General features: G+C 45.7%; 1 protein-coding gene across 1 annotated transcript in view; it reads right to left on the bottom strand.

The window, feature by feature from the left end:
• Positions 1–4,399: 4,399 nt before the first annotated feature.
• The window catches only part of LOC127440390 (phospholipid phosphatase-related protein type 4-like), a 58,096-nt gene continuing 52,964 nt past the window's right edge, over positions 4,400–9,531 (bottom strand). The window contains exon 9 of the mRNA XM_051696919.1: positions 4,400–4,526. The gene's annotated coding sequence lies outside the window, so the exon portion shown is untranslated. The remainder of the gene's footprint in view (positions 4,527–9,531) is intronic.

Below are 9,531 nucleotides of genomic sequence, written 5' to 3'. Positions count from 1 at the left end.
ACCTGCAGCGACAAAAAGATGTTGTCTTTGAATGGCAATCATTTTATTTGTCTTTTAGAATGTAGTGGATATTGTGGGATTGAATTAATTGGTGTGAATAGTACTGAGAAATTATACTATTACTTAATGCATGGGTATGGTTTCAAGATTTACTCAATTAAAAGTCAAAGTATTTCGACAAAAACAGACTTGAGTGAAAGTATAAAAGTTTTCAAGGATTTAAAAGTCAAGACGATCATATCAGTCTCTTAAAAAGTAAAAAGTTGTTTTTACACTGTAAACCCTTAACCTAATGTTGTCATTACTGAGAAAATCAAGTTGTCCTAATTAAACATCACTTGAAATGTTAAGTTTAGGGCTTAAATATCTATGTTCATACTATTTTAAGTGTTAATAACTCAAATGTCTGAGTACAAAATTGAGGAAATGAGCAACATCCATATTCGTTTGTTCTTGAGTTATTTAATTATGTTTCCTTGGTCAAAGGGAACTTATGGGGACATTTCAATCGTTTTTATAAATAAATGATAGAGGTTTTAGCTCTTTTGTAGTATTATTTGTGTTGTTTTGTTGCAAATAGTTGTTTCAACAACATCAAGTGTGGCAGGATGAATGAGCACAGACAAACAATTCTCAAGTGGACGGTCCCACAATGGGGTGTTTTATTGTGTCAGTAGCAATAGTGAGAGGAAGAGACTTAATAGTGCATGGTGTCTTCGGTGCAGGGGCGGGGTGAGTGTTTCACAAAGACTGTGCTGTGATCGGTGCTCACTCGTCGCTGGAGCCTGGAATTAAAAGATACAGAGAAGAGGATTAGTGCCATTCTCTGGAGTTGTCACTCACTGTCTTCCTCTTCCTCGGCATCTAAATCCTCTCCAGCTGACTGATTGCAGGTGAGGCCGATCAGCGTCTGCATTCCAGGGTTGATTGTATAATGTGCTCCAATTCCAGGCAACGCTGACGCGCACGGGATACTCGCCACATACCCCCCCCCCCCCCACAAGTGACGTCCTGGACCTGGAGGCATACAGAGGGTATGGGAGGGGGGAGTGAACTTTTACAAAGACCTGACCATCCTTTGAACATCCTGGACAGGCCATCTGTTGAAATGGATATCCTGGAGAACGAGGAACCAGCGGGTCACCATGGTGTTTGAGTCCTTTGCTCGTGCCATCCATTGCAACGGGGCATGGTCAGTCACCAGAGTGAAGCTCCAGCCCAGTAGGTAGTACCGTAGCTCCAGAACGGCCCACTTTATGGCCAATGCTTCCTTCTCCACTGCTGAAGTCTGGGGCATGACCGGAGCTGAGGCCAGGGTGTTCTTCAGCTTCTGGAAGGCTTCCTCTGCAGTGCGGCTCCAGTGCACCTTCTCAGGCTGCCCCTTCTTGGTCAGGTCTGTTAGGGGACAGGCTATGGTGGAGAAGTTAGGTATGAAGCATCGGTAATACCCTGCCAAACCAAGGAATGCACGTACCTGGGTTTTAGTGGTTGGTCGGCCGAAGGAGCGTACTGCCTCCACTTTCTATTCCTGGGTCATGATCAGGCCCCTTCCGATCTGATAGCCCAGGTAGCGTGCCACCGATACTCCTAGGTGGTACTTCTTTGGGTTGGCGGTGAGTCCAGCTTTCCTCAGTTCGGTCAACACCCTCCGCAAACGGTCTAGGTGGTCCTCCCACTGTTCCGAGTGAATCACTACATTGTCCAGGTAAGCCACTGCGTATGCCTGGTGGGGCCTCAGGAGGATATCCATCATCCACTGGAAGGTGGCAGGTGCCCCATGTAGTCCGAAGGGTAGCACCTGGTACTGCCAGTGGCCACTAGGTGTGCTGAATGCCGTCTTTTCCCTGGACGATGGGGCTAGGGGCACTTGCCAGTATCCTTTGGTAAGATCCAGGGTGGATATATATCGTGCTTGGCCCAGCCGTTCGATGAGCTCATCCACTTGGGGCATGGGGTATCCGTCAAAGCTGGAGATATCATTCAATTTCCGGAAGTCGTTACAGAAGCGGAGGGTGCCGTCACCCTTCACCATCATGATCGGGCTGGACCACGGGCTTCTGGATTCTTCGATGACCCCAAGTTGTAGCATCCATTGTACTTCCTCCTCTATAGCCTGTCGGTGAGCCTCCGGGACCCGGTAGGGATGCTGCCATACAATGGTGCCAGGAGGTGCAATTTCATGATGGATCATGTTGGTCCGCCCGGGGCAACTTGAAAACATGTTGCTGAACTGTCCAACCAGGGCTTCCAATTCCTTCTTCTGATTCGCGGAGAGTTGGTTCCCCAGATCTACCACCAGGGGACCTGTCTCTCGGGGTCTGTCCAGAATTTGAGGAGGTTAATATGGTAGATCTGCTCCACTAGTCTTTGGCCTGGTTGCCGAATTCAATACGTTACCGGCCCTGCCCTTTCCACCATGGTGTAGGGTCCCTGCCAGGTGGCTAGGAACTTGAACGTGGCACAGAGGATCAGCACTAGGACTGGTCTCCGGGGTGAAATTCACAGGCTTGGGCAGGGCGGTTGTACGTGCGCTTCTGGGCCTGTTGGTCCTCCACCAGATGTTCGCGCACCATGGGCATCACTTTGTTGATCCTCTCTCTCATTTCATGCACATGCTCAATCACTATTTGGTGTGGCGAGGGCTGTCGGTCCCAGGCCTCCCGGGCGATGTCTTGCAGGCCCCGGGGTTGGCGTCCAAACAGTAACTCGAAGGGCGTGAACCCAGTGGATGCCTGGGGCACCTCCCTGATGCCGAACAGCACATGGGGTATCATGAGGTCCCAATCGCGCCCATCATCGGTTACCACCCGCTTCAGCATTCATTTTAGAGTCTGGTTGAAACAATCCACTAATCCGTCCATCTGGGGGTGGTAAACCAAGGTGCGGAGTTATTTTACTTGCAGCACCTTGCATACGTCTGCCATGAGCCGGGACATAAACGGAGTGCCCTGGTCGGTGAGGATCTCCTTTGGGATGCCGACTCGGCTGAACAGCAGGAATAGCTCTCGAGCGATGTTCTTGGAGGTGGCTTTCCTCAGTGGCATTGCTTCAGGGTACTGAGTTGCATAATCCACTATGACTAGGATGTGCTCATGTCCCTGGGCAGACTTCGGCAGTAGTCCCACCAAGTCCATCACGACGTGCTCAAAGGGCACCTCAATGATGGGCAGGAGAATGAGGGGGCTGGAGGGAGGTCGTCGTGGAGTCGTTCTTTGGCAGACCACACAGATCTGGCAATAGCACCTTACTTCTGCATCCAACCCGGGCCAATGGAACTTGATTGGAAGGTGATTGGAATTGAGGCTTTGCTGTGTGGTCGGGGGGCGGGGGGGACTTTCACACAGCGGCCCTCGACCTTCACTTCGACTTTCCGTGGCAATGCTCAGTGTACAATGCATCCTGCCAGTCAGGCCCGGGCGTTCGGGGGTTTGGGTCCGTGGGCATGGGTTCGTCCCTAATGGACGGTGTCGCTGGTCCACTTATCGGCCACAAGGTGCCCTCCAGTGGTTGCTTTTCCTGGTGTGTCCTCCGAGGATAGGTGCCAGCTCTCTCTCCGCCGTCACAGGCTTGCGTCGCCTCTGCCAGTTCTACGGCCTCCACCAGGGCGGCGAGGGTCTCGGGGTTCCGCATTCCTACGGCCCGCCATTGCATGCGGGGGAGGGCCCAGAGAAACTTATCCACCACCACTCATTCCGCTACCTGCACTGGTGTCGGTTGCCCAGTTAACAGCCAGAGATGGGCCAGACGGGACAATTGCGAAGCCTGTACGCGGGTGGGAACCTGAACATCATACACCCATTCATGGAGTGCTGCGCCGCACATATCACTGAAAGCCCCACCCGTGCCAAGATCTCATTTTTTAGCTCCTTATAAATGTCAACGGAGGCTGGGCTGAGTGTGTAATAGGCGCGCTGTGCTTCCCCCGTCAGGAAGGGTGCAAATGTTCTCACCCACTCACTCTCATCCCACCCCTCCCTTTCAGCTATCACCTCGAACGTGTGCAGGTACGCTTCCACGTGATCATGCACTGTTAGCTTGGTGATCAGCTGATTGGCTCGGGCACGGGGTTCGGGGATCGGTATGTGGGCAGCGGCTTCCAATCGCAGCTGCATGATTTCCTGTTCTGCCCGCTCTTGACATGCTGTCAGTTGTTCTGTGAACTGTTGCTGGCGGAGGGATATGTTCATGAGCTGGCACATCAGATCTTCCATTGTCTTTGGAGAGAGACCTGTGGAAAAACCAGATGGACAATTGGGATGAGTTTCATCGTATGACCTCATACTCTTCATTTTAGCCAGCATTCTCCACCACTGTGGCAAGATAAATGAGGCACAGACAAACAATTCTCAAGTGCACGGTCCCACAATGGGGTGTTTTATTGTGTCAGTAGCAATAGTGAGAGGAAGAGACTTAATAGTGCATGGTGTCTTCAGTGCAGGGGCGGGGTGAGCGTGCTCGTGAGTCTTGTGTGCAGTGAAGCTTTCACAAAGTCTGTGCTGTGATCGGCGCTCACTCGTCGCTGGAGCCTGGAATTAAAAGAGACAGAAAAGAAGATTAGTGTCATTCTCAGGAGTTGTTGCTCACCGTCTTCCTCTTCCTCCGGCATTTAAATCCAGCTGATTGATCACAGGTGAGGCCAATCAGCATCTGCGTTCCAGGGCTGATTGGATAATATGCTCCAATTCCAGGGCAATTCTGACGCACACGGGATACTCACCACACAAGGTAATTTGTGTCCCCTTTGGTCAAGTTGGACCCTGTTAACTCTATTTCAGATCACATTGTGCATGTGCAAATGAAATAGGTTTATATGCATTTTAGCGAAGAATTAAATTTATTTTATGATTGATCTAGAATCGTTTGTGATTGTCTTTATTTGAGCAGTGATATTGTACACTGAAAACCCTATAGTTCATTGCACTCATTTGATTGAGTAAACTCATTGCCTCAATTCCACTGAGTAATGGGGTCTCCCAAAAGAATGTAGAATGAACTTAAATATTTAAGTTGAGTTAACTACATGCAAGTAGACTTAACTCAGATTTGAATTTAAATATTGTTGTTTCTACTGTTGTACATTTAAATTGAATTGATTAAATTTTAGATCAAACAACAGCACAGCTCAAATAAAGATGATAACTGATTCTAGGTCAGTTATTAAATAATTCTTCACAGAAATGCATATATGCACTTCAGCTGCACAAAGAGAACTAAGATAGTGTGACCAAACGTATTTTTGCCGTCAAGTGAGATGGCAGCGACCAGAGACTGATCATTCGCTACTGACCACATGATATTTATGAGACGCCTGATGTTATCAGAAGATCTGCGGTCCCGAATAAACCCCACCTGATCTATATGTATAAGAGATGTCATAACCTTACTTAATCGGTTAGTCAAAATTTTTGACAACATTTTTACATCTAGTTGGATCAGGGAGATTGGATGGTAACTTTTACACTCACATGGATCTTTGTCCTTTTTAAGAATCAGACTTATCCGGGCTTGTGTCATGGTTGGAGGAAGCTTTCCATTCTTTAATGATTCAGTATAAACTTCTAACAAAAGTGGAGCCATCAGGCCCCAGAGCCTTGCCAGTAGGTAGGGACTTAATTACCTCGTCAAGCTCCTCCAAGTTTATCTAGATAGAATCAAGAGAGTTTTTTTTGCTCAGTCTTCAGTTTAGGAAGATCTAATGGTTCCACAAAGTTTCTAATTTCTTCATCAGTAGACGAAAACGAGGAACTATAAAGATCATTATAGAACTCTTTGAAGGCATTATTAATATCAATGGCTGAGGTAAAAATTTCACCACCAGCAGATTTCACTGAGGGAATGATAGAAAGAGACTCTCTCTGCTTTATATATCTAGCCAAAAGCTTCTCTGCTTTGTCACCCAACTCAAGGTATGACTGTCTTGCCCTGAATAACCAAAACTCCACTTTCTGAGACAAAACAGTATTATATCTATATTTCAATTGGGTCAATTCTCTGAGGCCATCAGATGACATACGGCGCTTCAACTCTGCCTCTGCACTTTTAATATTTCCTTCCAGCTCCACGAGTTCTCGTGCTTTGGATTTTTTGATGAATGAGGCATACTGTATGATCCGGCCCCTAAGAACCGCCTTAAGTGCCTCCCAAGCCACGCCCACAGAGGATACTAAGGACCAGTTGGTCTCCATATAAATATTGATTTCAGTCTTTAACATTTGTTGGAAATCAGGATTTTGCTAAAGGGATACATTAAGGCGCCAACTATATGATTTATTTTTCTCTATATGTGGCAGCACCTCTAAACTCACCAGGGCATGATCTTAGACTAAGATATTTCCAATTGAGCAATCAACAACAGATGAAATGAGGGATTTGGATATTTTAAAAAAATCTATTCTAGAATAAATCTTATGGACTGATGAAAAAAATTTATAGTCTCTACCAGATGGGTTCAAAAGTCTCCAAATATCTGTAAGACCAAGATTTTTACACATCCTGTGAAGTGTCAATGTTGCTCTAGGGGGCTTACACACTTTTGCTTCACTATGATCAAGGACTGAGTCCATCAAAAGTTTAAAGTCTCCTCCCAAAATTATATCATGAGGGGTGCCAGTGGCTTGCAACCTCCCTTCAAGATCTATAAAAAAGCTCTGATCATCAGCGTTAGGTGCATAAATATTAGCCAAAATCAGACTTTGCCCCTGAATTTCTGCTAAAACAATGACTCTTCCTAATGTATCATTAATCTGTTTGAGACATTTGAATTGTAAATGTTTATTTACCAATATAATGACTCCCTTGCTCTTACTTGAGCAAACACTAAAAAAAACATGTCCACCCCATATCTTCCCAAATTTTTCAGCTTCCTGCGGGGAAAGATGTATTTCTTGAAGAAACACTATATCAGTTTAAGAAAAGAAATAACCTTTCTTCTTTTTATGGGGTGCCCCAACCCATTCACATTCCATGTGGAGAGAGATAGTACACTCATATTAACATTTGACATTTTGATATAATAGAAAAAATAAATTGTGTGCCAAAGACAAAATTATGAAGACCACATTTCAACATTAATGCAACAATAAAACCCCGAACTTCCCCCCGAACAAAACAAACAGAAAAAGAAAAACGTGCGCATTAACCCCATGCACGAAAGTGCCAACCGGCGCCAATCCCTTTAAACTCAAAGAGTCCATGTATGCCTACGAGAGCCCCCGCGACAACTTTGTCATCGGATTGCTCAATTTTGCCTCACAAATATGTAAGGCAAAATGAAATAACATCAAATATTTTGTAAAACAAACCCCAGCCAATAGGCAGAATAAACACAAAGAACATGTAGACTCATTCACAGGACTGTCTCGAAGGTCTGTCCCTTCACAAAACAAATTCCAGCCAATATAAAGCTGCTCAGTTTCCTCGGTCAAACAAACAAGTGATTCAAGTGTTCAGTGAGCCAGCTGATGAGTGCAGCAGATGACATAATCATTCCAATGTCCCACGAAAATACTCCACAAATCATACTCCAGCCAACAGGAGGCATAATCACAAGGAACTGACAGATTCATCCATAACTGTCCCGAAGTAGTGTTATTTAACAAAACAAGCTCCAACCGCTAGGTGGGACCAGCACAAAAGGAAACGAAACACGCATCACGGTTCCTCGGATGGTCAAGAGTCAATTCACTTGGAGGCCACATAAAAGTATATCCCATGATTTACACAGTCCGCCAACTTTACAAAAGACATCCTTTGTGTGGGCATGTAGATATTTTGCGGTCATCCATAGTGTCTATTCTCAATCTACCCGGGAACTTCATTGTAAATGTGATCTTCAGTCAATGCAAAAGTTTCTTTAAGGAAAAGTGTTAATCCACAAAACAAAACAAACTCCAACCACTCGGCGGAGCCAACACAAAAAGAAACAAAAATGGCGCCCAGCTTCCTCCGAAAGCCAGAGTATACAGTGCATCCAGAAAGCATTCACAGTGCTTCACTTTTTCCACATTTTGCTATGTTACAGCCTTATTCCAAAATGGATTAAATTCATTATTTTCCTCAAAATTCTACAAACAATACCCATAATGACAACGTGAAAGAAGTTTGTTTGAAATCTTTGCAAATTTATTAAAAATAAAAAACGAAAAGAAAAAAAAATCACATGTACATAAGTATTCACAGCCTTTGCTCAATACTTTGTTGAAGCACCTTTGGCACCAATTACAGCCTCAAGTCTTGTCTTGCAAGTTGAGTATGATGCTACAAGCTTGGCACACCTATTTTTGGGCAGTTTCTCCCATTCTTCTTTGCAGGACCTCTCAAGCTCCATCAGGTTGGATGGGGAGCGTCGGTGAACAGCCATTTTCAGATCTCTCCAGAGATGTTCAATCGGGTTCAAGTCTGGGCTCTGGCTGGGCCACTCAAGGACATTCACAGAGTTGTCCCGTAGCTACTCCTTTGTTATCTTGGCTGTGTGCTTAGGGTCATTGTCCTGTTGGAAGATGAACCATCGCCCCAGTCTGAGGTCCAGAGCGCTCTAGAGCAGGTTTTCATCAAGGATGTCTCTGTACATTGCTGCATTCATCTTTCCCTCGATCCTGACTAGTTTCCCAGTTCCTGCCACTGAAAAACATCCCCACAGCATGATGCTGCCACCACCATGCTTCACTGTAGGGATGGTATTGGCCAGGTGATGAGCGGTACCTGGTTTCCCCCAGACATGACGCTTGCCATTCAGGCCAAAGAGTTCAATCTTTGTTTCATCAGACCAGAGAATTTTGTTTCTCATGGTCTGAGAGTCCTTCAGGTGCCTTTTCGCAAACTCCAGGCGGGCTGTCATGTGCCTTTTACTGAGGAGTGGCTTCCGTCTGGCCACTCTACCATACAGGCCTGATTGGTGGAGTGCTGCAGAGATGGTTGTTCTTCTGGAAGGTTCTCCTCTCTCCACAGAGAAATGCTGGAGCACTGTCAGAGTGACCATCGGGTTCTTGGTCACCTCCCTGACTAAGGCCCTTCTCCCCCGATCGCTCAGTTTGGCCAGGCGGCCAGCTCTAGGAAGAGTCCTGGTGGTTCCAAACTTCTTCCATTTATGGATGATGGAGGCCACTGTGCTCACTGGGACCTTCAATGCTGCAGAAATGTTTCTGTACCCTTCCCCAGATCTGTGCCTCGATACAATCCTGTCTCGGAGGTCTAAAGGCAATTCCATGGCTTGGTTTGTGCTCTGACATGCACTGTTAACTGTGGGACCTTATATAGACAGGTGTGTGCCTTTCCAAATCATGTCCAATCAACTGAATTTACCACAGGTGGACTCCAATCAAGTTGTAGAAACATCTCAAGGATGATCAGTGGAAACAAGATGCACCTGAGCTCAATTTTGAATGTCATGGCAAAGGCTGTGAATACTTATGTACATGTGATTTTTTTTCGTTTTTTATTTTTAATAAATTTGCTAAGATTTCAAACAAACTTCTTTCACATTGTCATTATGGGGTATTGTTTGTAGAATTTTGAGGAAAATAATGAATTTAA

This window comes from Myxocyprinus asiaticus, chromosome 5 (assembly GCF_019703515.2).
Source record: "Myxocyprinus asiaticus isolate MX2 ecotype Aquarium Trade chromosome 5, UBuf_Myxa_2, whole genome shotgun sequence".
Taxonomy (NCBI): Eukaryota; Metazoa; Chordata; class Actinopteri; order Cypriniformes; family Catostomidae; genus Myxocyprinus; species Myxocyprinus asiaticus.
Note: the sequence above shows the minus strand (reverse complement) of the source record. Positions and strands in the feature narration are given on the sequence as shown.